This window comes from Grammomys surdaster, unplaced genomic scaffold (assembly GCF_004785775.1).
Source record: "Grammomys surdaster isolate TR1022 unplaced genomic scaffold, NIH_TR_1.0 253, whole genome shotgun sequence".
Taxonomy (NCBI): Eukaryota; Metazoa; Chordata; class Mammalia; order Rodentia; family Muridae; genus Grammomys; species Grammomys surdaster.
The window spans coordinates 207,430-212,144 of NW_021604694.1; the positions used below are offsets into that span (position 1 = coordinate 207,430).

General features: G+C 44.7%; 1 protein-coding gene across 7 annotated transcripts in view; it reads right to left on the reverse strand.

The window, feature by feature from the left end:
- The window catches only part of Tmem219 (transmembrane protein 219), a 30,732-nt gene that overhangs the window by 19,598 nt on the left and 6,419 nt on the right, over positions 1-4,715 (reverse strand). For 4 of the 7 annotated variants that reach the window (XM_028775201.1, XM_028775197.1, XM_028775203.1 and 1 more), the window contains exons 3-4: positions 3,636-3,714; positions 2,678-2,732 (exon numbers count right to left, since the gene is read on the reverse strand). The exons of 2 other annotated variants lie outside the window; for them this stretch is intronic. The gene's annotated coding sequence lies outside the window, so the exon portion shown is untranslated. The remainder of the gene's footprint in view (positions 1-2,677; positions 2,733-3,635; positions 3,715-4,715) is intronic. One more of the 7 variants, XM_028775199.1, reaches the window with a different exon arrangement.

Sequence of the window (4,715 nt, forward strand, 5' to 3'; positions counted from 1 at the left end):
AAGAGGAAGGGAGAGGGGAGGGAGAAGGGGGGAGAAGAAGGGGGAGAGGAAGGGTAGGGAGAGGAAGGGAGGAGAGGAGGAGGAGAAGGAGGAGGAGGAGGAGAAGAAGGAGGAGGAGGAGGTGGTTATGAGAACCAAATCATTAGCATAGGCTATCCACCCCCAACACCTCCCCTACATACACACATACACACATACACACACACACACACACACACACACACACACACAGAAGGACTGAAGGAAAGAGAGATAGAGAAGAGAGTATATATGTGAAATTTCTCAGCAAAAAAGAAACAAACACAGCAGCATATTAAAGAGACTGTAAACCATGGCTATCTGGAATGTCTCCCAGGAATACAGGTTCAAACATAAGAATCAACTCATGGCATGACATACATCTTTAATTCCAGCACTCAGGAGGGAGAGGCAGGCTGATGATCTCTGTGAGTTCAAAGCCATATTTGTCTACAGAGTGGGTTCTAGGCCAATCAGGGCTATATCATGAGACCCTGTCTCAAAAACAGCAACAACAAAAATCAACCCATGACAGACAGCAGATTACTGGAACAAAAAGTGGAAAACATCATTTCAGTTAATGGAAACTTTTTTTTTTTTTTTTTTTTGCTTTCTATGGATATGGTGGCACAGAATCGTAATGCTAGCCAGCATCAGGAGCTGCTGGTAGGAAGAACAAATGTTCAAAGCCAACTTTAGCTAAATACTTGATTTTTAATGCCAGACAGAGGCAGTGTCTAAGAAAACCAAAACATAAAGAAAGAAGAAGAAACAGTATTAATAGTAGTCGTCTCGTAGTGGTAGTCAAGCAAGGTGGCTCACGCTGCAATCCTAGTACTCAGGCAGAAACAGAAAAGCTGTTACAAACTCAAGACCAGCCTGCGCTACAGAGCACTTTCTAGGCCAGGCAGGGCTATCGGACAAGGTTCTGTCTCAAAACAGTAGTCAAAATGGAGAGGTGGCCCAGCAGTTAAAAACACTGGCTCCAGCCGGGCGGTGGTGGCGCATGCCTTTAATCCCAGCACTTGGGAGGCAGAGGCAGGCGGATTTCTGAGTTCAAGGCCAGCCTGGTCTACAGAGTGAGTTCCAGGATAGCCAGGGCTACACAGAGAAACCCTGTCTCGAAAAACCAAAACCAAAACCAAAACAAAAACCACTGGCTGCTCTTCCAGAGGACTTGGGTTTAGTTCCTAGCACCTACGTGAAAGTCGACAACCATCTGTAATCCGAGCTACAGGGGATCTAACATCCTCTTCCGACTTCCATAGGCACCGGGCATACAGATACACGTATGCAGGCAAAACACACCTAAAAATAACATTTTAAACACAATAAAATTGATAAGGGAAGAGAAAAGCCTAAGGGGCTGGAGGGACGGCTCAGTGGTTAAAAGCACTGATTGTTCTTTTAGAGGACCCAGGTTCAGTTCCCAGTACCCACACAGTGACTCACAACATCTGTAACTCTATTTCCAGGGAATCCTACGACCTCTTCTAGCCTCTAGGGCACAGCATACTTGTGGTACATAGACATACCTGCAGGTAAAACGCTCATACGCATAAAGGTAAAATGAAAAACAAAAAGACCTTTTTATAATAAAATGTTCATTAACCTACAAACGGAAAAGAACTTTCTCAAAAACATCCAGTAGTGAAGACTTAGTTCAGAAGAACTCATACACCATACAGGATAGAAACCCAGCAAGTAAATCACTCAGCAAAGCCTTTACCAAGTGGCCATCAAAGAGTAAATACCAGTCTGAACTGATGTTCCCAGAAAAAAAGTCACACCTATGTTAAAGATTCTGCCTGGCTGATTGACATAATTTGAATTTTGTGAGTGTGGAGAGTTAGAATATGGCAGATCAACAGGCAAATTCTCTTGTACTCTCTTTAGTCCCCTTAGTAGCCAGTATTGGCTCATCTCTGTGACTGGCCTTACATCTTTCTGCCTGCCATGTAAAACCTTTGGGATACATTACTTTAACAGATAACCAGCTTCCACCAACGGTCAAAGGTAACATCTAAAATCTGTAACAGAGATGGTCTTTTCTACCTGCCTTCCCTGCCTACATCCTGTTTCCACACATGGATTTGAAAAGTGCCCTGAGGCCTGTGAGAGGCTGAGCAGGAGAAAGTAGGACTGCCAGCCCAATGACTTGAAGTGCTACCCCACCACAGGATGGCGGAGAGAGCCCCACAAACTCTTCTCCCACCTGCATGCACTCATATGCACTAAATAAATGTTACAAGCTTAAAGTCCTTGATTTATGCCTTCCTCTTGTTCTGTAACTATAAAAACTTCATCAAATTGTTACTATATTGGAACATGGTATGGGGGCAACCCAGATCTGCATTTCTGGGCCAAATAGTTCTTACATTAGTCTCAAGGATAAACTGCTGCTTCTTTTTGTTACTTGTTTGTTTGTTTGTTTTTGTTTTGAGACAGAGTTTCTCTGTGTAGCCCTGGCTACCCTGGAACTCACTCTGTAGACCCAGCTGGTCTTGAACTGAAAGATCTGCCTCCCTCCACCTCCTGAGTGGCATTAAAGGGGTACACCACCACTTCGTGGCTGATAAACTGTGTCTTATTCCCTTTGATGTGAGAGCTATACCATAGCTTTGTGTTGACACGGGAGGGTAACTTGGCTGCACAATACCTTTAGCAACACTTCACACACGTTAGCATCAGAGAATCCATACTGGAAAGAAGCCCTACAAAGGCAAAGAATATACAAGGCCTTTAATCAAATCTCAGTCCTCCTGAGGCTCAGGGAAATCCAATTTAGTAGAAGCTTGTACATGGAATTACTGGGGGGTGGGAGGTGGGGAGGCAATGACAAATGTGCAGACCTGAGAACAGCAGGGGTCTGTGCCGAAGAACAAGACACAGATGTAGAGAAGAGAAAACCCCTGCTCAGACCCTGAGATTAAGGCACCAGGGGCATGGGAAGCATTTCCCACAGATTGTGGCAAATCCCTGAACCGCTGCTCAGCATTTACTGGCCATCTTCAGTTGATGTTGTGGGGGAAATACATCAACATAGATATCAGAATAGCTCAGCTGAGTTGTCTTTGAGAGGCTGGAAGTATGTTATGGTTTCAAATGTGTTCCATCATCTCACTGCTAAAAACCTCATGAAGCACAGCCCTCAGATCAGCATGGCAGAATCAAGGCTGCTTCTAGGATGCTCTTGGTCTGGAAAACCGTATTTGGGTGAAAGTCAAACCCTGAAGTTTAATGTTTAAGTCAGTAATAGGTTAGAAGGGGGAGGAGAGAAGAGAGGAAGAGGCTCAACTTAAAACAAAGGCTGAGTATACATTGCTCAATAAAAAAGATATACAAAAGGCTAATCGAACATTATTGGTCACTTGGGAATGCAGATCAAGAGCACAGTTAGGGGCTGGCAGGTGGGAACTCTTTAAGTATCAGGGCTTGAGAAACAGAGCAGACAGTTCTCATAAGTATGAGACTAGCCTAGTCTACAGGTACAGACCCTGTCTCAAACAAACCAAAAGTGGCTGGGGAGGTGGTATAGAGGGTAAAACACTTGTAAAAGCATGCAGATCTGTGCTCAATCTCTGGAACCCACACAAGGTTTCGAGAGGCAGCCCTACCTGTAATCCCATGACTTTCATGGCAAGATGAGAGGCGAAACACAAATCCTTGGAAGCTCATGATCCAGCTACCAGGCATCTGCCACAGCAAACAAAGAGACCCTGAAGGCATGGGTTGACACTCAAGGTTGCTCTGTGACTTCCACAAGTATGTCCAGATGTGGCTGCACACACAGACACACACACACACTATTTGTATGGGGTTTCATTTTGTTGTTTTTGTTGTTGTTTATTAGGGGGTTTGTTGTTGTTTGATTTTTAGTCAGGTAGACCAGGCAAGCCTGAAACTCACTGTGAAATGGATTTTAAAGGAAGGTAGGTATTGACAAGTTTGTGGAAATTGAAAGCCCTTGCCCACAGTTGCATGCACTGTGGAAAACAGATTGGCAGCTCCTTGATAAATTAACCATAGAGTTACCAGGTAGTCATGCAATTTCACTGCTAAACACACATCAAATTTGAAAACAGGTCTGAAAAAGAAACAGTGAATCTAAGACATAAGCCTGCACCTGCCGGCAGATGCAGAGACAAGAAGACAAGAAGAGCTGCATACAACACTGAGTCTTTCAGCCTTAAAGAAACCCAGAGCTGGGGACATGGGGAGTTAAGAGCCGCGGCTGCTCTTCCAGAGGACCCAGCACCTATATGGGGGGAGGGGGGTTAAAACCTCCTACAACTCCAGCTCTAGGAAATGAGGCATCTTCTTCCTCTGAAGCACCCCCCTCCTGTCCACACACATGTGGTATAAATTCACACAGATGCACACATACACATAAAGTTTTTAAAAAGAAAGGAAGCTGGCCAGCTTGCCAGAGCCTGAAGAGGCTATGCAAATGTGAATTTAAGTGAGAAATACCAGACAGACAGAGACAAACATTCTGTGCTCTCTTATTTCAGAAACCCAAAGAAGTCAGAAAGGAGAATGAACAGTATTTGCCTGGGGTGGGGGGAAAGGGGAAGAGCTTAATTTGCTTCAAGTTGGGAAGATAAAGTAAATGATGGAAGCTGGGCGGTGGTGGCTCAAGCCTTTAATCCAAGCACTTGGGAGGAAGAGGCAGGCGGATTTCTGAGTTCGAGGAC